Consider the following 25,448-nt stretch of genomic DNA (forward strand, 5'->3'; position numbering starts at 1 on the left):
AGTTTCATCAAATTCTTCATAGCTATCATCTCTTTATTTAACCTTTACCTTCCGTCTTAGAACAATACAGATTTTTTTAAAAGGCAGTCATTTTATTCTTGTTACTAGAATATTTTCAGGACATGATATGTTTCTGAAAAGCTTAAATATCCATGACAAAGAAAGTGGGGACATAAAGGGCAAATCATAAGATTGGGTCTAAGGCAGAAGTGTGGTAAGAACTTGGCATTAGTGATTTGCACAGGGTCACATAGCTAGGAAGTGTCTGAGACCATATTTGAACCCACAACCTCCCCATCTCCAAGTCACTGAGCCATCTAGCTGTCCATCATTCATTACAGGACATTAATATACCATATGACAAAATTTCTCAGCAACTGATTTGCACCTACTTTCCTTCCATCTTTTTGTTACAGCAAAAAAAAATTTTTTTAATTTCCAATCCTGTTTTGTTCAGAGAAGAAACTGGGTCCCAGAGAGGTTAAATCATTGGCCCAAGGTCACCCAGGTAATGGTTATCAGAGCCCGTCTTCTTTCCACTATGCTAGCTCTCTAGGAGTGATTAAAGGAAAGAGAAATTGCAGATCTTATCCATTGCATGATGGAAAGGAAGATTCAGTATTTGTTCTTGTCATAGGAATCATGAGCAAACTCAAGATGATCCATTACAAACTCTGCCCCTCTAATCCATCCTGCAAAAACTGCCAGAGCAAGCTGTAGGAACCAGGGCTTTTTCATCATATCATCAGCCGAGTTAATTGAGTAAATGCTACCCCATAGCTTTCGTTTACACTGAATATTATGAATAAGTGACAGCAACTCCATATTAGACTCCTCAAAGCAGGGTTTTCCTGCTAAAAGGGATCATTGCAATTAATGCCCTCTTTCCTCAAATTACCTTCTATTAATTTATTTGTGTGCTTAATCAATAGGTACTTTCCACAATTGGTGCTTAATAAATGTTGGTTAAATATAATTGACTTAAAATGTCAAGATAAAGGATCAGAAGATCATAGATTGAAAGATTTTGAGGTAAAACAGACTCTGGCATGTTGCATGAGGAAAGTGAAGGTCAAAGAGGTAAAGTGACTTGGCAAAGGATTATACAGGTAGCAGAAATAAAACCAGACCCTCAAACTCAGGTCGTTGTTGCTATTGTTATTGTTCAGTTATGTCCAATTCTTTGTGACTCCATTTGGGGTTTCCTTGGCAGAGACACTAGAGTGGTTTGCCATTTCTTTCTCCAGCTCATTTTATAGATGAGAAAACTGAGGGAAACAGAGTTGTGTGATTGGCCCAGGGTCCTACAGCTAGTAAAATCTGAGGGCAGATTTGAGCCCTCAGAAAAAGTGTCTTCCTGACTTCAGGCCTGGCACTCTGTCCATTATGACATCTAGCTGCTACTCAAACCTGGGCTGAATCCCTTGACTTCATACCATGTGGGTAGGCCCTACTCCCTTACAGAAAAATCAGAACTGATTCTAATCTTCCACATTCCACTCACATCATTACTATAAAAGAAACCAAACACCTCCAATTAATATAGATCTTAGCCACTCTCACCATAAAAGCCCATCCAAAGTTAAACAATAGGAAAAGACAAAAGAACCAGTGATTATGAGATTTCTTTGGGACCCTACAAAGTGGATTTTCCCCCCAGAACCTTCCTATGGGTTAATTCTCATATAGTTAGCATGTCACTCATTTTCTTTACATTGTTTCATTAGTATCCAATTCTTCATGACCTCATTTTGAGTTTTCTTGGCAAAGATACTAGTCATATGGTATTTCCTTCTCCAGTTCATTTTACACCTGAGGAAACTGAGGCAAACAGGGTGAAGTGATTTGCTCAATACCATACAGCTAGTAAGTGTCCAAGGCTAGATTTGAAGTCATGAAGATGAGTCTTCTTGATTCCAAGTCCAGTGCTCTATCCACTGCACCACCTAGCCGCCCCTTCACTAGATTAGGAATAATTCTATATTTAGGATTAATCATAGAATCAGAGCTTGAAAAAGATCCTAGAACTCATCGGTACCTACTCCATTCTTTTTAGAAATGAAAAACTTGATAGGGGAAAGGGAAAGGCCAAAACCACACAGTAAATGACAAACCTGGGTCCTTTGGCTCCTCATGTAGAGTTTTTCTACTATAATATGCTTGGCTTCTTTTGAACACAAATATGTATTTATACTCACATCACACACATATACACATACACACACACATAAACACAACCTTATTTTCTTTTCCGAAATAATTGTATTCCTTCCTATTTCACTCAACAAGCATTATTTAACAACTGCTCAGTACTCATCTCCATTGAACACAACTAGGGGTATGGACAGAGGTGGAGATACAAGTGAAGTAAGACAGGGATAGAAATAGGATGAGGAAAAATAGGAATGATATCTATGATTTTAAAGTATATAGTTGGGGCAGGGAGTTGGCTCGGGGAATAGAGAGCCAGGCCTGGAGAAAGAGGGACTTAGCTTCAAATCTGGCCTCACTGGAGACAACTATGTGGTTCAGGGAATTGAGAGCCAAGTTCAGAGATGGGAAGTCCTGGGTTCAAATATGGTCTCAGATACTTCCTACCTATGTGACCCTGGATAAGTCAGTTAACCCCCCAGTGCCTAGCCTTTACCACTCTTCTGTATTGGAATCAATACACAATATTGATTCTAAGATGGAAAGGAAGGGTTAAAAAAAAAAAAACCTGGCCTCAGACACTTACTAACTGTGTGATCCTGGGCAAGTCACTTAACTCCACTTGCCTAGTCTTTACTGCTCTTTTGTGTTGGAATTAATACTTAGTATTGATTCTAAGACAGAAAGTCAGGGGTTTTAATTTTACAATTTTTCATTTAAGTTTTTTTTAAATCTGGAGATAATAGGAACTTTCCTGATGAAGAAACTTTTACCAACAGAAGAATCAAGACTCACACAAACAAATTAATTCAAGAATGCTACAAAGGTGCTGTATGGTGTATAATTAGAAATTTACGCCCCAGTATAGACTCTAAATGCAATTATTATCAATAATATGGAAATAGGTCTTGTTCAATGACACATGTAAAACCCAGTGGAATTGCTCATTGGCTATGGGAGGGGAAGGAAAGAACATGATTCTAGTAACCAAAGAAAAATATTCCAAATTAATTAAATAAAATTAAATCTTTAAAAAATAATAAAGAACAAAGTCTTTGGGGCTTAAAAAAAGAAATTTGCTCCCCAGGAACTCTCTTTCCCAGCTTCCCATGTTCCTTTTCACATTACATGCTAACATAGGGAGGATTTTGTGTAGCTCCACCCTCTTACTCTCTTTTCCCTTGATCATACCTGAGAAAGTTGGTTTTTTGCCAGGCAGGAGAATCTACACTTATAGGTTTACTTTTTGTTAGATAATTTCTATTTGTTTTAGTTTATTTTCTTTCTACTTCAAGTGATTATTAATAAACCTTGTAAAATATAAATCATGGAGTTATTGGATATTAATTTTAATCTTACAATGGTATAAAGGAAAGGACAATGGATGATAAAGGGGAGGGCTTGGCTTCAAGTTCAAGTTCTAACACATTAGCCATGTGACCTATAATAAATATTTTATCTTTCAAGGCCTCAATGTCTCACCTGTAAAACAGGGATAATAATTCTTGTCCTGCCAACTTTACTTGATATGAATCTGGGGAAAAGAAGGCTGTTGTGAAACTCAAGCAAAAGAAAATATTTATAGCACTTTACAGACCTTGATGGGCTATATACATGTAGTATTTTCATAAAAGAGATGTAATAGTGCTTTTAAAAATTATATCGCTGGGATGCTAGGTAGCACAATGGATAGAGCACCACATCTAAAGTTGGGAGGACATAGGTTCAAATGTGGCCATAGACACAGCTGTGTGATCCTGGGAAAGTTACTTAACCCCTAATGCCTAGCCCTTGCCACACTTTTATTGTAGAATCGATACTAAGATAGAAGGTAAAGGTTATGGGAAAGCATTATATAGCTAATAAGTGATATACTCTATAAGTGCTAAAGAAAGTCACAGAAGGGAGAGGTCACCAGGGGCTAGAAAAGTTTCATTAAGGGGAATGGGTAGAACTATGCCTTATTATCCTCTTAAGGAGCCAGTGGTCTTGTGGCCACCCCTTGGCTAGTAGGGAATCTCTGTGTAACAAGATGACACTGATTTCTGAAGTGAAAAGATTATCATGCGGTGACTTCATTTATTCCTAAGGTCTATAAAGGGAATGAAGTGGAAAAAAAATTGGATAGTAGCACCCGAAGCAGTCAAGGACATGAACACAAGGGAAGAAAAATACACTTTAAATGTGAGGTGTTCAGCAGAGAAAGGAAATTCGGTAAGCAAATGTTAATTAAGTGTAATTTGAAAAGGCTTGATGGCATTTGTGTCACAGTGTGGTAGTTCTAATTAATCTCCAACATTCCTTTCATGTCTCATGGACTCTAGCCACATCATGGGTTATGGGGAGACGAGAGCCTGAGCAGGATGGGCATTGTTCAAATTAAAACATCTTCTCTCAAGCGGGTGGAAAAGTGACCCATTTTTCACAACATAATTAAGACCTGTTACACTGGGGCTTGGTAACAATAAGAGAAAGATGATGATATGATTGTGTTTCTTTGAACACATGGACAGCAGTGCTGAAGGAGGAACCAGAAGTTTCTCTAAGCAAAATGACAAGATGTTCTTCAAAAGCAACATAGTGAAATGGACAGAACACTGGCCTCAGAGTTAGGAAGACCTGGGTTCAAATTTAGTCTTAGACACTTGCTAGCTGAGTGAGCCTGGTCAAGTCACTTAATCCCTATGGTCTCAGTTTCCTCATCTATAAAATGATGGGTATGAACTCTATGGCCTCTAAAGTCTCTTCTAGTTATTGGCAGTAGAAAGGACTTTAGAACCCAGATAGCCCAGTCCCTTCTAGCTATTCACTGTAGAAAGGACTTTAGAACACAAAGAGTCCAGTCCCTTTTAGTTATTGGCTATAGAAAGGACTTTAGAACCCACATAGTCCAGTCCCTTCTAGCTATTGGCAGTAGAAAGGACTTTAGAACCCAGATAGCGCAATCCCTTTTAGCTATTGGCAGTTTTGGTAGAAAGGACTTTAGAACCCAGAGAGTCCAGTCCCTTCTAGCTATTGATTGTAGAAAGGACTTTAGAACACAGAGAGTCCAGTCCTTTCTAGCTATTGGCTGTAGAAAGGACTTTAGAACTCAGATAGTCCAGGCCCTTCTAGCTATTGACTGTAGAAAGGACTTTAGAACCCAGATAGCTCAATTCCTTTTAGCTATTGGCAGTAGAAAGGACTTTAGAACCCAGAGAGTCCAGTCCCTTCTAGCTATTGGCTGTAGAAAGGACTTTAGAACCCAGAGAGTCCAGTCCCTTCTAGCTATTGGCTGTAGAAAGGACTTTAGAACCCAGAGAGTCCAGTACCTTCTAGCTATTGATTGTAGAAAGGACTTTAGAATCCAGATAGTCCAGTCCCTTTTAGTTATTGGCTATAGAAAGGACTTTAGAGCCCATAGAGTCCAGTCCCTTCTAGCTATTGGCTGTAGAAAGGACGTTAGAACCAAGACGATCCAGTCCCTTCATTATACAGATGAGGACCATGAAGGGAAAAGACATGGCTTGTAGAGACAGAAAAATGAATGAGCATCTAGGTGATTCTTTGATGTCCTTTTCCACTTTGTGGTCATTTCCTTCCAGGAAAGTTTGTATGGACAGCTTCTGCAAAAGCAAGGCATCATAACAGTGAGGAAAGACATGAATGTACCACTGTGTCCACAGCTTCCTGGAAAGGAGAGGTGGCTACCTCTGGACACCCATCCTTGCATGTAAGCAGTGGGACATGGTTAAACCTACATCATGATGAGCTATAAAAGGGATTTCACAATAGATCAGGCTATTACTTACACAGTGAGATACAGTTTTCAAAATATTTATTATGGCCATTTTACAATTAAGGCAATTGGCCCCACAGAGATGAAGCAATTTGACCCAAATAATGTTAGTGGTAAATAACAGAGCTAAGACCAATCTAATCAATTGAATAAACTGTTAAGATGTTTAACCCTTGTAATTTATATAACATTTTGATAGAAGAATTTCGTCCCTTTCCTAGATTGTGAGTTCCTTCAGGGAAGGCACTATGTTATTTACATCTGGCTTCCCTTAGAGTGCCTAACATCCTATTTGGCACATAACCGACATAAAAATTTTTTTATTAATTTATGATGATAAATTCTTTATTATGAGGGGTTAGTATAGCATAGCAAGGGGAGCACTAACAGAATCACAAGATTTTAGGTTAAGCAATATGGTTAGAGGAAAGGCTGCTGGATTTGGACTCAGAGGACATGGGTTCAAATTCTCCCTCTGCCTCATATAATCCATATGATTTGGGGCAAGTAATTTAATTTTTCTGGGCCTGAGTTTCTCCTCTATTACATGAGGGCACTAGTCTGGATGGTGTCTAAGCAGAGGTGCTAAACACATAGGCTGAGTGCAAATATAATTATGAAATATTTAACAAAATAAATGAAAACACAACAAAAATAGATAATATTATATTTTAAAACAAAGTCAATAGAGAGCCAGCAGTTATCTGTATGTATAGCTCAGAGGTCCCATTTATAATTTGACAACACTGTTCTAAGGTACATTGTAGCTGTTAATCTACACTGATAAGAAATCTTGGTTTTACTTCTGCCATTTATTACATATGATCCCCTGGACAAGTTATTTAAGCATTTGAGACCTTATTTTCCATCTCTATAAAATGAGAGGGCTAGACTAGATTGGCCTCTATAGTGCCTTCCATTCTCAAATTAGTAAACCAATGACCTCTAAGATTCCTGCCAGTCCTAAAACTGCAACTTAGTGATCTCGTGCCAACTTTCCTAACCAGCCAGAAACAAAACTCCTTACAGAATATAAGGAATCTCCCTGAGAATGATAGCATCCCATTTAAAAAGTGCATCCAGTCCCTAGCTACTTTATAGAAATACTGTACTCTGAACTGCATGCTCTATTTTCCCAGGGTTCTTAACCAGTTTTCCACAGAAAATCCTTTAAATATTCCTCTTAAAGTGAAGGCCTTCTTGGGATTCAAAGTAGCAAATACAAATATTTCTGACATTAATTGCAATTAAAAGAGAGAGAGCAGAGTCACCTAACACAAATTAGTCTAGATGGAAATGAACCTTTCCAAATTGTAAATGATTTCAGGTACCAAGGGCAGTAACAGCTCCTAATAGCTCAATCAGCCAGGAATTTAACAGCAGAAATAGTATTGTTATCACCGCTTCCAATCAGTTTACCCAGTCTAGCAAACAACAACAGGCACAGAGGCACATACAGAGCTGCAAATTGGGGTTGCCATCTGTCTGGAGGTAATCAAGACGGTCCTAGATTGATGAATGCCCTGATCACAGCGAGGGAAAAAGCAATTGTCCTGATTTTTCCCAGAATAAACAAATCTGATTTCTATCAAGGAATGGCCAAGGACCTGAGTAAGTAGGCCCAGCCAATTCTGAATGGCTAGTTGCTACTTGCTTGGGACTGAGGCACCCCTTTCTGTCCCTCCAACCCTTTTCCATCTTTGCTCTAACCTAAGAACTGAAAACTGGCCCTAGTAGGAAATGAATCCTTGCAATCTATTTTCTTTCACTTCAGCACTTAATTTTTTTTTTCTAAAAAAGCTAAACAGTCTCTTCATATAAGGAATGTGAGCCAGTATTAGCCCACTACTGCATTTGGGAGTTAGGAGCCTATTTCCAAATGGGAGAGAGTGGAGGCCAAAAAACAAGTCACACACCATACCCAATAGCAAGTCATTGCCCTTACATGGAGAATGAGCATTTATCCAACTCAGAGAAGAAGCAATCATTATGCACAGAAAGGAAGCGATTAAACCTTCATTCTTTGCTTCCCAAATCACTCTCAGAATTGGAGAATTGTTGCAGGTGCAGCATTCAAAGTAGAGGCACCATTTTCTTCTTATCCTGGGAGAGGAAGGAACTCCTTTGTGTCAACATCTTCAGGTAGTGCACACAAGCCCAGATGTGCTCTCTTTCTTTGTCTGTCTGTCTGTCTGTATCTCTTTTTCTCTCTGTCTCTCTCCATATCTCTCTCTTTGTCTCTGTCTCTCTCTCTTACACAAACACACACATACACATACACACACACACACACACACTCATGAAAAACAATTCAATTTTCCCAGAAAGAACTAGTTGACCACACCAAAAGCCTGCATATACCTGGAAAAGGAAAAAAGGACCATATTGATATATAATTATATTGTTTTGAAAAAGTTTGCCAGGTTTTATCAATCCATAAGCATACAGCTAGAACTTAGTGATGGACCATTGTGTAAGGACTAAAGTATTCAAGAACAGAGAGATTCATCCCTGAGGTAACCACAGAGATCCTAGGTCAGACAGTTGCTCATTGTGTAACTGGGCAAGTCTCTACCTCTAATGGATTCAATTTCCTGTATTAAAAAAAAGGTAGGGTGGTGGGAACTGGAGATGGCTTCTGAGGTCCCTTCCAGTTCTAAATCTGTGATCTAATGATGAGTTTTTGGATGGCTCTCAAATTATACCTCTGTCTTCTTATAATGGGCTGTAATGATATAGAGGTGGTTGTACTCAGCACTGGGACTATAGTGACCTTAGTTCAAATCCAAATTATGGCAGATATATTCCTGATTTTTAGAGGATACCTATTATGGTGGATAGGGCACTGAACTTGGAATCAGAAAGATTTTGGTTCAAATCTAATTCAGATATTTATTAGTTATATGTCCCAGGGAAAGTCCCTTAACCTTTTTGTTCCTCAGTTTCCTTATCTGTTAAAAAAAAAAGGAGGTTGGACTTGATGGCTTCTAAGTTCCCTTTTAGCTCCAAACTTGTAATTAATAATTTTGTGATTTGAAAAGAGATAGTAATTTGTGTAGTAGCTATGTTTATGAAATCATAGATACTGAAAATATTTAAGAGAATCACTTAAGTGTAAGCTACATGAGCTTTGGAACTTTTTTTGTATCCCCAAAATTTAGCATAGGGCCCAGGACATAGAATGATTGGTTGAAAGATGGATTAAGAGTCAGTATGGTACAATAAAGCATTGGCTCTGGAGTCAAAGGATTTGGGTTCATATCCTGATTCTACCTCTTTCAACCAATGAGTTACTTTGGGCAGTAAAGCAATAAAATCATGATCATTTATTAAATATTGACTATTTGCCATGTGATGCATTCAATGGTTAATATACAAAGACAAATATGAAACAACCCTTGCCATTTCTCCAGACCACGGTTTCCTCATTTGTAAAAGGGTGACTTTGGTCCAGATGACTTTTAGGTTCCCCTCCAGCTCAAAATCTATGTGGGTAGAGCATATAAAGGTGTTGTCAGGAGTCTGATCACCAAATATTGAATAAAATTTTTGTTACAGTGCCTCCTTTAAAAAATACAGTATGGTAGTGATTCTCAAAGTATAGCCTCTGAACCACTGATGGTCTCTGAGACTATTTCAAGGGGTATAAGACCAAAATTATTCTTATAACAATACTAAGATGTCATTTGTTTCTAAAATATACCTCCTTAGACACAACCACATGAAAAAATTTTCAAATCAATAATAAGATAAGTGCAGATTAAAACAACCCTAAGGTTTTATTTCATATCCTGAAAACTGGCAACGCTGACCAAAATTAAAACGGCAACAGTCAATGTTGGAAAGTTTGAGGAATGATAGGCACACTAATACAGTATTATTGGAGATGTGAAATGGTATAAATGTTTTGGAAAGTAACCGGGAATTATGAAGTGATTAAAATATACATATACTTTGAACCAGATGTTGGAATTACTGGATTTAAATCCCAAGGAAGCCTTCAATATGAAGAAAATTTCAATATGCAAGAAGATTGTTTATCATAGAACTTTTTATGATAGCTAAAAATTCAAAACAATGTAGAAGCCCACTGAATGGGAATGACTAAACAAAATATGGTTCATGAATATAATGGAATATTACTCTACGTTAAGAAATGATTTATGTGCTGAGTACAGAGAAGCATGGGAAGATCTACAAAAACTACTGAAGAGTAAAGTAGACAGAGCCAAGAAAGCAATATACTAATAACTCCAACAATGTAAATGGAAAGAACAATCACTAACATGAAAATATCAAAAGTGGATATAACAAAATTATAAAGATAAAACAGGATTTAAATGAAGAGATATGAAAGGTTATCTCCAATGTATCCCTTCAAGGAGATAGTTACACATGGTCTTTTTCAATGTATTGATCTGCTGTGCTGATTTTTCTTCTTTTTTCTCTTTATATTGCCTTTAAAATATTATATAGGATGGCTCTCTAGGAGAAGGAGTAGTAGTTGAGAGAACTTTGAAAATGTAAAAACACGAGAGATCAAAGGCAGAGACAAGATGGCAGTGTAGTAGCAGGGGCCTTCTGAATCTCCTTCCAACCAATCATACAAAACATCTCAGAAGGATGGAAATCAAAACCAGACAAGTAAAGGGGTTCTCCTACTGGACACAGCATAAAAGGTAGGAAGTGAGTGGTGATTCTCATGCTATAAAAGGGCAAAACTACACTAATCAAAGCACAAGTTGAATATTCCTTCCTCATACCAACTATCATGCCAGTTATAGCAAGGGTCAAGGAAATCTCCAAATTCTTGGGGAATGACTGAAAGCACCACAGACTTACCCCTGAGGGTAGTTCTAGGCCTTGGCAGCTAGAATTGCGGCAGTGGGGGCAGGGGGTGGGGAAGGGGCAACTTAGCTGGCCACAGCTAAGCAGGGGCAGGGAAGATAATATAGTGTAGCTGAGAATCTAAGTAGCAGTAGCTAAGGAAAATAGCCTCAGGGCAAAACACTTTGAGGTACTATACCACAGACCTACACTTGAATCCCTAGCAGCTGAGGAAAATAACCTCAGGGCAAAATGCTTTAAAGCACTGTAAACAAAAAACATCAAGATCTACTTGCTCTCACTCAGGCTTCTGACACTAAAGGGAAGATAGTACCAAGCCAAAGCCCTGAAAGAGAGAAGCTAAGAAAGCAATGACCACTAACATGTACGAATCCCAATCCTCTAGTAGCAAAAAGAGTAAACAATAGCAAGAAAAGCCCTCAACCTTGGTAAATTTCTATAGAGAAAAAAAGAGCAAAAGACAAAAGCAATAGCAAAGATTGAGAAACAGGCAAACACATCCAAACTTTCCCCCCCCCAAAATGGAAATTGGTCACAATTTCTCAAAGAACTAAAAAAGGAGCTCAAGAACCAAATAAGAGAGATAAAAGAAAAATGGGAAGAAAAGTATGGAAAAAAATGAAAGTAATGCAAAAAGAAAATAACAGTTTAAAAGACAAAATTGCCCAAATGGAAAAAGAGGCACAAAAATTAAATGAAGTAATAAGCAAATTGGAGACCAGAATTGACCTGCTGAAAGCCATGAAAAGCAGTATAGCGCAAACTGAAAAGGAGAATTGAAAGATCATAGCTGAAAATCTGTCTTTAAAAACTAGAATTGGGCAAGTAGAAGTTGATAATCTCATGAGACAGTAAGGATTAATAAAACAAAATTAAAAGAAGGAAAATAAAGAAAAGGAAACATGATATGTCTCATTAAAAAAGACAACAGACCTGGAAAACAGATACAGGAGAGAAAATTTGAGAATTATTGGGCTACATGTAATCCTGGAACAATAACAACAACAACAACAACAAAAAGCCTAAACATCATATTACAAGCAATTATACAATAAGGGATCAGCTGGGTGGCTCAGTGGATTGAGAGTCAGGCCTAGAGATGGGAGTTCCTAGGTTCAAATCTGGCCTCAGACACTTCCCAGCTGTGTAACCCTGGGCAAGTCACTTAACCTCCACTGTGTTGCCCTTACCGCTCTTCTGCCTTGGAGCCAATACACAGTATTGACTCCAAGATGGAAGGTAAGGGTTATATAAAATTTAAAAAAAAAGAAATTATCCAAGAAAACTGTCCTGATATTCTTGAACAAGAAGGCAAAATAGACATTGAAAGAATGCATAGATCACCCTCTACATTAAATCCCCAAAAGACAACCCCAGGAATATTATAGCCAAATTCAAGTGCTTTCAGGCCAAAGAGAAAATATAGCAAATGGCCAGAATTTAACAATTCAGATATCAAGGAGTCTGAGTCAGGATTACACAAGATCTGGTGGCTTCTACACTAAAGGACCACAAGGCTTGGAATATAATATTCAGGAAGGCAAATGAATTGGGCCTACAACCAAGAATCACCTACCCATTAAAACTGACTATATACTTTCAGGGGAAAATATGGGATTTTAATAAAATAGAAGGTTTCCAAACATTATTAAAGAAAATACCAGAACTAAATAGAAAAGTTGATGTCCTTAACAAAAAGAGATCAATAAAAACTTTTAAAAATAAAATACTATTTCCTTTTTTAGCTACATACATGGATAAGGACAGATTTTCTTCATATACTTCAATCAAAACAACATCATGACAGACTGAATGCAAAAAGCAGATATGAGAATCCAACTGTCTCCAATTAAACTAGACATTTAAAACATTTTTTTAAAAAATAAAAGTATATATAAACAATGGCACTCTTCTCACTTATTTTTTTTATATTTTCATTAAAAATATTATGTTACTCTATGTCAGGTTTAGGATTGTTATTTTTAAGTGAATTAAATATTTTAAAATGCATGTTTTAATTTTTAATTTGGTAAATATCAATAGTTATAACCCATACAAACAAAAACTCATAGGGCTCCTCAATAATTTTTTAGTATAAAGGTGGCCTAAGTACAAACAGTATGAGAACTGCTGTAAGTCTGTATTAGAGGAGAGAGACCCCATATGGGAGAAATAATGAATCTTTAAAGTAAGCATGTTCTATATTATAACAGCAATATCTATGAATAGCCACCAAATTAGGCTATCCTATTGATATTCTGAGTGATCCAGACAATTAAAATTGCTATAGCTGCATGAAACTCGCCATTTCCATTGTGATTTTGAAATTAGTCAGACTAAGCAGTTCTACATTCTGTTGAATTATAGAATTAATCAAAGTTGTTGATTTAATTACTGCAACCAACCTCTATTGACAACCTATTATGTGTTAGACCTTATATGGATGATATGGAGATAAATATTACATGATGCCTGGCCTGCCATCAAGTAGGTTATAGTCTGGGAGGTGGAGGGAAGACAAAGACATATAGATATCCTCATTAAATGGAAGAATATGAAAGGTATTTAAAGAGGCATTTAAAAGATATTATGAATTCCCAGAGCTTAGCAAGATGGATAACCCTGAAAGGTTTTTTGGGGGATGAGAGGGTGTTTGACAGGGGGAGTAGTAGGGGAGAGGGTGGAACCTGACCCTAAAATTTCCTCAGGGTAGGAAAAATCTCTGTGACAAAGCTATCATTCAAAAAGCATTTATCAGGGCAATTAGGCAGAGTACCAGGGCTGGAGTCAGGAGCTACTGGGTTCAAATCTGGCTCAGACACTTCATAGATGTGTGACTGTGGTCAAATCACATAATCTCAATTGTCTCTCAATTATAAAACAAAAGGTAGGGGCTAAAAAAAGAAGTATTTATCCAATGATTACTATGTTCCAGGCAATATGCTTAGTGTCAGGAATACAAATACAAACCAAAAAATAGACTTTCCCCTCAAGGAGATTACATTCTGGGAAGGGAAGGGAATACAATACATAAAAAGGAAACTGAGAGTTTGTATGGGATGGAGGGCATGATGGAAAAGTGCAGGCTGGTGAGCAATGAAGAAATGGCTAGCCTTGGTCTTCTTTAGATGAAAGTTCTGGGAGAAGTCATTCAACAAGAGAGAAAGGTGGCAGGGGTAGAAGATACAACTCCTGTGTAACTTAATGACCTAAAAAATTTCTCTAGACATGGAGAGGTTATGTGACTTGCCCAAGGTAAGGCAGACTCCATATATAAGAGGCAGGATTTGAAGGACCTCCTGATTCCAAGTTTAGTCCACTATCCACTATACTGTGCGTCTTCTTAAGTCAGATATTGATAGCACTGGAGATCAGGGCTCCCATAAAGGAGTCAACAATTCATGTGGACATAAAGAGAGGCATATTTCATTAGTGATTCCCAAAGAGGGAGACATCAAGGTGCAGTAAATAGTGCAGTATTTACAGTCAAATGGGATACTATTGTGCTATAAAATATGACAAACAAGAAGTTCACAAAAAAAAAAACAGGAAAGACATAAGAAGTGACACAAAGTGAAGCAAACAGAACCAGAATAATGTTGTACACAGTGTCAACAATAAATCTAGAAACCCAAAACTTTGTAGCCTACTAAGATCTGATGAGCCCCAAGTTTTAGGACTAGCTTGTAAGCTTGTACTTGTTTCTTGTTCCTGTGAGAATCCACCCTGAAGGGAATCTCAGGCTAGCAGTTTCAGCCTGAATAGTGGATGGACCCTGAGGTAAAAGACAATCCCTGTCAGGTAGGGCCAAGCCCAAGCCCAGTGACTCTTCTTGTCTCCAGAAACCTCTCCCAGTATATCACACCCTCCTTCCCAAGAACTCCAGACCTTCAGCTTTCAGTGCCTACTGGGCTGAAGAGTCACTAGGCTTGGGCTTGGTCCCACCTGACAGGGATTGTCTTTTACCTCAGGATCCGTCCACTATTCAGTCCAAAACTGCTAGTTTGAGATTCCCTTCAGGGTGGATTCTCACAGGAAAAAGGGAACAAGTACAAACTTTGGGGTCTCCAACTTATAAGCTAGTCCTAAAACTTGGGGTTCATCAGATCTTACTAAGCTACAATTTGGGGGTTTCTAGATTCCATGTTGACAATGTTAACAACAATAATGCATGACGATCAACTATGAATGACTTAACTATGATAACAAGGCAAGGATCCAGGATAAGTCTAAGAGTCCCATGATAAAAATGGCTATCCACAGAGGCAGAGGGAACAGACAGAGTTCAAATGCAGATTGAAACATACCATTCTTCACTTTCTTTTCTCCATAAATTTTTGTCTCACGTAAGCAATATGAAGCTTGTTTTACAACATGATGAACAGAGAAATGTATATGAAACCTATATCATATCGCCTACCTTCTTGGGAAGCAGGAAGGGATAGGAGGGGGGGGGAATGAAAAACAGATTTTTAGACATAGCTAATATAAGAATTTATTTTTCTTGGATAAGCCTATTTATTATAATTTATTATATGTTTATAACAAATCAAATATATTATTATGTTATAAATTTTTAAAAGATGAATGGTAAAAAAAAGAATTAAAGTCAAAGGAACTCAAAATCTGACTGGCACTTACTACTCCGTAACTTTAGATGAGTCATTTATATCCTTTCTAGGACTCTATTTCTTCATAATAAAAAAAAGAGTGAGGCTAGATGACCTCAAGACCCCTTCTGGGTCTACATCTATAATCCTTAGAGAAGGGTCTTTGGGATAGCTAGAAAAGCCAACTCTGCTCAGACTTTTGCTGCCATGAGGAAGTTTCTGTAAGGACTACCTCAAGTAAACTTCAGTGATTCATTTTGCAAATCCTCACTGAGCAGATAAGCTTAGTGAAAAAGAAGATTTCAGTTTTGATTCTCTTCCTCTATCATTTGTGAAAACATCAAATCTCAACCTTGAGGCAGTATTTAAAATGTATAGGAAAAAATCTGAACTGTCTTTTACAAAAATCTAAGTAATTTTCATACCTAGGGAGAGGACAGAAGTAGAAGGGCAAAGGGACTACCCTTTGACATGACAATTCATACATTGCCTTTCCAGATTTACAGGACTCACATGAATCTAGAACATAACACTTACTCCAGATCAGAGAGGAATCAATCCCCCCAGAATCTCATACTTGAAAAGAACCCCAGAGGGGTTAACCTAGACCAGTAAACACCTGAACAAGAATACTCTTAACAACATAACCAGCAAATAGTACCCAGTCTTTGCTTAATGACCTATAGTATTGAAAATCCACTTTCTCCTGAGGCAGACATTACTACTTTGGGGATACTTTCAGAAGAAGGAGATCCAATACCAATAAAAATGTTTTTTTTTAATAATGAAGCTTTTAAAATAGTGAAGTGTTAAAATAGCCTCCCCACAGTAGACAGACTAAGTCTAAAACAATCAAGTATAGCAAAATATGGGTAGTACCAAGAGGAGTTAGTCCACATCAAAAGTGAGAAAGTCATTTAACTCCAGGGCCATCTTCTGGGGAGAACTAGCAAAGAGAGAACTTTATTTTGAAGGGGATGAGGAGGAAAGGTACTGGGAAGGCAGTATCATTTTTAAACTTCAAAAAAGGTAGGCTAGAGGTCAACGAAACCAAAGAGAACTAAAACAGAAAAAGAAAATTATAAACCAAATTTCTTAATAAAAAATGATGCAAATATTTTAAATAAAATGCTAGCCAGGAGATTATAGTGATATCACAAAGATTATATACTATAACCAGGCTGGATTTATACCAATAATTCAGGTCCTATTCAATATGAGGAAAACTATAGGCATAATTGATCATATTAAAAGAAAAACAACAAAAATCTGCTTCATCTCTTACTTTCCATTATGGATTAAGATTATAGATTGAAAAAAAACAACCATTTTTGCCAGCCAATTTGTCTAATTCTGAAAACTACCATTAATTTAGAGAAGTAAATGAAGTGCTATCTGCTTACCTAAACTGCTTTTCCTCCTACAAGTCATAAATTGGACTAAAGGCATAACAAGTTAATTTTTCCCTTCTAACCCAATCGTTTTTTGTTTTGTTTTTTTTTTTGAGAGGCAAGTTTGGTTAGTTGGTTCCTGTATCTAGGCAATTGAATCACCTATCACTTACAAATGATTTTTCTAAGAATTTGCATTAGCTACCCTAATATTCTTACCTAGTAAAGCCATAATCCCTGGTCTGTTTAGAAAAAGAGGAACTGAAAGGTTAATTCACCAAACATCACATTTCTAAAACTGCATATCAGGAGATTCTGGTGGTCCAATATTTGTGCTTCTATAATTTTTTCCATAATATTCCATATTACTGTTTACCATTCTTTTAAGACTTTATTGTTGATTAAAGCATGAAGAGAAGGTTTCTATGATACTCTGGCTTGTGGCAACTGTTGAGAGATGCTGTAAAGCTCAGTTCAGTGTTTCCCCCTCTGAAGATTTCCTTTTGTTTGATGCCCCAGGCAGGGCCTCATTATGAAGATGGAGTGGTCACCTCAAAATGGCAGCAGCAAAACCTAACTCAAATAGGAAATGTCACCTGTCAAGTTAGCAATGCTACCCTCTAGAGATGTTTCCCCAATGTTATCTCGCAAATCCAATTGTGGCTTTATTTCTTTGCATGAAATCAGTGTGCAAGGTTTGATGGTTCACATGACCACTTAATTCCAGTTTCAATTCACCCCTTATTTCAAAATGCTATCAGATATGACAGGCAGGAGTGTATCTCCCCACTGCTCCATCCCTAAGAATTGTAATGGTTGGCTTTGCAAATGAATAGATAACCAAGGGCACTGGGATGGCATGATAACCCAGAAGTCTTTCTAAATTCCTGGTGAATAATAGACATCTCCCTATCTCCCTGGCAGGTGTTTAATTAAGTATGTGAAACTATGATAAACTTGTTTATAACCCTGCCTATGTCTTGTATCCTTGATCCAGTTTATAATATCCAAATACAAGTTCCAAACCATTTCAGTGTAGGACTATGTAAGGGGTAGGTCTACGGAGTTATCCCACCGTCTATGTGATTGACAAGTCACTGATTTCCAACTGGTCAGATTTCTTGGGTGATCGATTAGTGCTTACTCAAATCACTTTGTAGAAGCACCTAAGGGTTTGCTCTGTCAGTACTTTTCCACTTTGTAATTCTCTTTCCAACTTGAATTTTCTTATTTTGGGAGAGAAAAAAGAAAGCAGCCCATTTTGAATTCTCCTCTGGATTTGTTTTGACTGACATTAAGCACATTATCGATGGTAGCCTGGCTTTGTCTGCAATCCCTATTCCTTTCCAAATAAAGGAAATCTCTACATCTTTAAGAGACCTGCAGCTAAAACAGGAATTACAGCTTTGGGGCTAGCCAGTCCCATTCCACATACACAAAGGAACCTAATATATAGCATATTCAAAAATGATACTCTTCAAAACTTTTCCTAACATGACAAAATATTAGCCAGTTTCAGACTCCCTATAGGGTTGTGGCAAACATAATAAGGTAGAGATAACTCGTATTGTGTATTGTCAATATCAATTTGGACCACCCGCTGTTCCTTATTTATTTTTATCATTGATTCTACAACTTTTCTGCCCATGCTGTGCAGTTAAATTCTTTCTAATATGACAAGTCCTTAAGGATTTATAGACATTTTCTCATGCTGGAACAAATTGCCATTCTTATGTGGGTTCCAGTAACAATTCTCAAGGGGGAATGGCCTTGCAACAAGAAAGAACGAAAGAAAAGAAGAAAAGGAAAAGAAAAGGAAAGAAAAAAGAAAAAGAGATTAGCTATCAAAGTGATCCCTGGCTACTGAAGTGAAAATGAAGATGCTTCATTTTTAGTTGTAATCAAAATGAAAAACTTGTCATATCCATGTCTTCAGATGCAAAATGAAATATAAATTCTCAGCAATGCTAATGTTCTTAAAGAAAAGAGTTAAGGAAAAGTGCCCCAAATGGAAGAGACTGATAATTTTCTAGTCGTGAGCAAACTTAAATCAACACCTGCCTTCATTTTTCTGACCATTAGCTTAACAAGAAGAAATCAGAACAGTTCTGGAGTTTCAGGAACTAATGAGGATATTTACTGGCCCATCTATATCCTCTTCTGTGATAATATTCCAGCTGTATCGACATAATACCAGAAATTCAGGTGTTCTAAAGAAACCAGCTGTGGGGCATCATGTAGAAATAAGCATCTGGATTCTGGATGACTGGATCTTTCCAGGATTATACAGATGTTTAAAGATCATGAGGACAGTTCCATTAACAAGGGGAAAGAGAAACCTTTCCAGCACTGCAGCAGGGAGGCCTATAAAATAGGGAGGATGTCCTTTGTAACCCCATTTTCTATTAACTCTTCAAGATGGGGCAGTATATTTTAGATAAATTCAAACCATCTACTAGCCCACAAACGGCCTCCAGTCTACTGTCAGTGCTACTAATGATAGGGAAGAATCTGTAGCTCCATGAACAACAAAATTAATGTCTTATTATCCCTGAACCTAGTTTCTTTTATACTTTAATGTCTTCTTGTTTGTCCTGGCCTTATGTAGCCACATTCATTTATTTGGTCAAAGAACAGCTAAGTTCCCTTTTTATTCTTAGTTGGATTGACTGTAACCAATCAGAAAATTCAAACACAATTTAGTTATTATAGGACCAATGGTCTAGGGGAAAGGAAGGAGGAAATCTGTAGTTGCTACATCTTCACGTGCCTCTAAAATGCTGGCCATTTCAATTGATCAATATACATACATACATGTACATATATAAATTCACATTTTAATAAAGTATTAAATATTTATATTAGTTGAAATAAAAACAGGGAGATGTATGCTCATCAAAGGCGTTAGCTAGAGTTGTCCTAAACATAATTTAAACAGAAGTGAAATTCCCTAACTTAAGAGAGGTTCTCCAGAGGTTCCCATCCATGACAGTGTTCTGATTGCATTGAATCTCAACATAATATAGGACTTCCTCAGGGAGAGAGACTGAAAAGAAAACTGTGTCATCATCCATGCTGGAAAAATGAAATGGGTAATGAATATATGTTGCCCAGTTTATGACATCCTGTGAGGTGGGCAGACCATTGACTTATCTCATCAATACTATGCTTTCAACAAACAATGCATAAGAATTTTGACTTACAACCAAAAACTAGGCTAGACTGCATTTGGGAAATTGTACCAACATTTAATGTAAGCAGTTCTTTCTCATTCTCTCTCCCTCTCACTCTGCTCTGTATTTCTCCTTTTTCCCCTCTCCCTCTACCCTTCCTTCCCTCTCTGCCTTTACTATGTATCTCTGTCTGTCCGTGTCTGTATGTCCCTCTGTTTCTGTCTCTGTCTCTCTCTGTCTCTATCTCTCTGTCTCTGCCCCTCTGTCTCTCTCTGTCTCTGTCTGTCTGTCTGTCTGTCTCTCTTTCTCTCTCTCTCTCTCTCTCTCTCTCTCTCTCTCTCTATATATATATATATATATATATATATATATATATGTATATATATATATATATATATATATATATCTTTCTCTCCCCCTCTGTCTTGGTCTGCCTCTCTGTCTGTCTGTCTCTCTCTCTTTCCCTCCTTCTGCCTCTGTCTCTGCCTCTGTCTGTCTGTCTGTCTGTCTCTATATCTTTCCCTCTGTGTCTCTATCTCTCTATCTCTGCCCCTCTGTCTCTTTCTCTCTCTTCCCCTTCTGTCTCTCTCTCTGTCTCTCTTTATATATATATATGCATATATCTTTCTTTCCCCCTCTGTCTCGGTCTGTCTGCCTGTCTGTCTCTCCCTCTGTCTCTGCCTCTTTCTCCCTCAGTCACTCACACACACACACACACACACACACACACACACACACACACACACATCTTTTAAAACACCATCATTCTTCCTATAATGCTCAATCATGGCATAAAATGTCATGATCTCAAAAGAACGAAAATTACAGGGTTTCAAATGACAAAAGATAGATACAGCTGACTGTAAACAGGCTGCCATATGTCAGGAATGAATGACTTGTATGTAAAAAGCAGCATTGAGGACATCACCAAGGACAACGTATGCCTATAAGAGGGGTTTGGTGGTCAGAGATGGAACAAAGTAGGGAGATAACAACAATGCATCAACATTGCCTTAGCATTTGAAACTGAAAGAAAACAATGAAGGCCTAAGTACATTGAGTAGACCCTTAATGGAATATGGAAAACCTAGATAAGGAACATTGAGAGGTAGTATAGTGTGGTAGAAATAATGCTGAAATCAGAGTCAGAAGAGTTGTGTTCAAATCTTGCCTTTGCTTCTTATTATCTGTGTGACCTTGATCAAGCCCCTTAGCCTGTTTTTTCCTTTTGTAAAATGAAGGTTTTAAGAGTCACAGTGGATAAAGTGCTGCAAGTCCTGGAGTCAGGAGGTCCTGAGTTTCAATCTAGACTCAAATACTGCCTAGCTGTGTGACCCTGGGCAAATCACTTAATCCCAATTGCATATCCCTGGCTATTCTTCTGCCTTAGAAGTGATATTAAGACAAATTAAAGGTTTAAAACAATTTTGCTTTTTGATAAAATGAAGAGATTAGGCTAGATAACCTACCAGGAAACTTCTAGCTCTAAACATATAATAATAATAATTAACACTTCTACAGCACTTTAAGGTTTGCAAAGCAATTCATACATATTATTTCATTTGAGTCTTCATGTGAGGAAGTAGGTGCTATTATCAATTCCATTCTCTAGATAAGGAAACTGATCCAGAGAGAAGTTAAGTAACTTGCCCATAGTCACACAGCAAATAAAGATCTGAGACAAGATGAAGCTACAGGCTTTGTAAATCAAAGTCCAGAACTTTGGCCAGGATGTTACCTAAAGTGATTCTATAAAATTGCAATGGGTATAACACTAAGCAAGTTACTTAACCCCTGTTGCCTAGTCCTTCCTATTCTTTTGCCTTGGAATCAATACAGAGTAATGATTCTAAAATGGAAGGGTTTTTGTTTGTTTTGTTTCTGTTTTTTTAAAGAATGCAATGGGATAAGAAGGAATGGCTAGATTGTGATTTACCAGTGAAGGGAGAACGCATGACAGTGAAGGCATAGCTCTTCCAAAATATTGGAGGATAAAAGCAGAGGTGAGACAGTTAATTATAGTCCACATTGACAACTAAATATTTTAGACCACAAAGGAGAAGAGGTAGTCTTGTTGTCTACCCAGCACAAGATTTGAACACACTAGCCTCGCACACAGTAGGCCCTCAATGAATATTTGTTAATTTGACTTGACAGGAATGATGATACTAGACTAAATGGGGCTCTGGAGGGGATTGGTTGCAGACTCTGTTTAATTCTCATTAACAGTAATGGGTGTTTGACTCTCTCAATAGCACCAAATCAAGACTCTACAGCACCTCTAAATCATGAACACTTACCATTAACAACTTCCAATTCATTTAATCATTTTTAATGAAAGAAAGTGAAATGTGGAACATGTGCTAGTCTGGGACAGCCGCCATAATTTCCTTTTACTTTGATGACTGTAGTTCACTGGCCCTTGAGCTTATGGCACAATATACTTGCTGGCCCAGAGCCTCCTGGGTCTCCCAGGATTGGCTTCATTTTTGCCTTTAACACATTGCTCAGAAAGTAGAAGCAGAAGGCACCATTTGAAGGCCTTCCCAACTTCAGTGACATGATCAAAGTGGGGTAAGACAAACAAAAGAGGCCTTGGTACCCTCAAAACTTAGACAGTAGAACATTAATTAATTTTCCACTGTCACCTGGCATTGACTCTTGTGAAAAGGACTGGAGTCTTTCTGAGTTCCACAGAGTATGCCAGCAAACCCCTTTGGATTCCAAAATAGTCATGGAATCTCAGTCACAATATGTTTCTTTTTCCTCTTTTTTTTAAACCATTACCTTCTGTCCTGGTATTAATTTTAAAATAGAAAAGTGGCAAAGGGTGGGAAATTGGGGTTAAGTGACCTGCTCAAGGTCACACAGCACAACATATTTCTTGAAGAAATGAAAAATGGATGGAAATAATGCTACCAGGCAATTGAGGTCCATACTTTAGTTTCAAGGGGAGAAGGGAGAAAGTAATGTTAAACCATTCATGCCTAAATTCAGAGTCCTCATTCTATGTATTGTCATTAATTTCCTTCTCTCCCTCCTTCCTTCTTTCATTTCTTTCTTCTCTCCCTCATTCCTTCATTCATTCATTTTCCCCCTCTTTCATTCCTTCCATCCATTAATGTTTATTACATAACTATTCTTTTGTTTTTATCACCTTCATTTCCCCTCTCTTTCTCAGAACCCCCCCAAATAACAGTTTTAAAATAAATGAAAAAATCAATTCACTAAAACTAAGCAACATATGCAGTGAATTTCACCATACAACACATCCATAGTCCCCCACATTTGCAGAGAAGGGGGTGGGATGAGAAGTACCTATTTTGTGCAAAATGATTTGATCAGGAATTGGCAAAAATATAAAGTTGAATAAAAATAAGTTAGAAAGTAAGTTGAGACTTCTGGATAAGTATGGCGTCAGTCTAGACATGGGACACTTACCGTCCCCAGCACCCAACAATATAAACTATCTCAAAAGACCAAAGGAAAAAAAAAACATTTTCATAAGAATGGAGGGACTCTACAGTAGGCACAGCATTGAAGGTACATGGGACTCAAGCATTTCCACACTATAAGGGGGTGAAAAAGCTCCCACCCAAATGTGAACTGATCTACCCTCCCCCACCCTACCTATGGAGCCAGAGTCAGAGCCAGCACATGCCAGAATCATTGAGTGAGCGAGGGTCACCTCTAGAGCGCATAAGGGGCACCTCTGGGTCCTTGGGAGCTGACTAAGACCACCAAAGACCTACCCCTGAGAGCAGCTACACCTGAAACCCAGGTGGGTGGGGGAGCGCATACCATTAGCGCTCTTGGGAAGCATAGAAAAGGGTAGTGAACAGCTGAAGCTGCAGAGATTCAAGAGCTTGCCTCAGGCAAAATCCTTGCTCCTTAACTCCATACACAGAGAACATGCTCAGCTCACTCAGATTTCTGAATAAAAAGGGAAGGTAAAAGCTCCACAGTGATGGCAAATTGTGTACAGGACCAAACACCCTCCAAGAAAAACAACAAAAAGCCATCGACCCTGGAAAAATTTTAAGGAGGAAAAACCCAGGCTATGAAGGAAATACAGGAGGAAACCCAAACAAAGACAAAGCCTTCTTTAAAAAAAATGGAAATTGTCCACAAGCTCTGGAAGAATTTTAATTGAAGCTTATCAAAAAGATGGAAGCCTTCTGACAAGAGAAGTGGGAAATGGTTCAAAGAGAAAATGAAAAAATTATAGCAGAAAATCAAAAGATTAAAGCAGAAAACCAGGCCTTAAGAACCAGAATTGAGCAGCTGGAAACCAATGATATTGCAAAACAGCAAGAATTAATGAAGCAAATTCAAAAGACTGACAAAATAAAAGAAAACATAAAATATATGACTGACAAGGTGACAGATCAGGAAAACAGAGGAAGGAGAGACAATTTGAGAATCATTGGTCTACCTGAAAATCCAGAAATAAACAGAAATCTTGACATCCTACAACAAGAAATCATCCAAGAAAACTGTCCTGATGTTCTTGAACAAGGAGGCAAAATAGACATTAAAAGAGTTCATAGAACACACTCTACTCTAAATCCCCAAAAGACAACTCCCAGGAATGTAATTGTCAAATTCCAGAGCTTTCAAGCTAAGGAGAAAATTCTATAAGAAGCAAAAAAGAGACAATTCAGATACCAAGGAGCACCAATCAGGATCACACAAGACCTATCAGCTTCCACACTAAAGGACTGCAAGCCCTGGAACATGATATTCAGAGAGGCAAAAGAATTGGGTCTTCAACCATGGATCACCTATCCATCAAAACTGACTATATACTTCCAGGGGAAAGTATGGGCATTCAACAAAATAGAATATTTCCAAGTATTTGTGAAGAAAAGACCAGAAATAAGGGAAAGTTTGGATCCAAACACAAAGATCAAGAGAAACATGAGAAAGTAAATAAGAAAGAAAGGGTAAAGGGGAAAAATGTATTTTTTAATTATTCAAACTCTCTTCTTTAAGGGCTACAATTAGATCAAATTATATATATATATATATATATATATATATATATATATATATATATATATATATATGGGGAAAATGTTATATGTAACTCAAAAATTGTATTCATTATTATAGTAATTAGAAGCATCACTCATAGGAAAAGATTGGAGCATTGAGGGCTATAAGATGATATGCAAAAATAGAAAACGGGGGGGGGGGGGTAATCGAAGATGGTACCAAGAGATACTTGAAGAAATAAATTAAATAGGATAATCTTTTTTCACACAAAGATATACATGGGAAGGGGAGGGGAAGAATACTCTTATAAGAGGGAGAGGAAGAGAGTGCTAATAGGTAATACTTACATCTTACTCTCAGTGAAATCAATTCTGAGAGGGAAGAGCATCTAGATCCATTGGGATCTTGAATTCTATCTTATCCTACAGGGTAAGTGAGAAGGGAAAACTAAGGGGGGTAGGGGAGAGGGAGTACAAAAAGAGGGAAGGAGAGGGGGGAG

This window comes from Monodelphis domestica, chromosome 1 (assembly GCF_027887165.1).
Source record: "Monodelphis domestica isolate mMonDom1 chromosome 1, mMonDom1.pri, whole genome shotgun sequence".
Lineage (NCBI taxonomy): Eukaryota > Metazoa > Chordata > Mammalia > Didelphimorphia > Didelphidae > Monodelphis > Monodelphis domestica.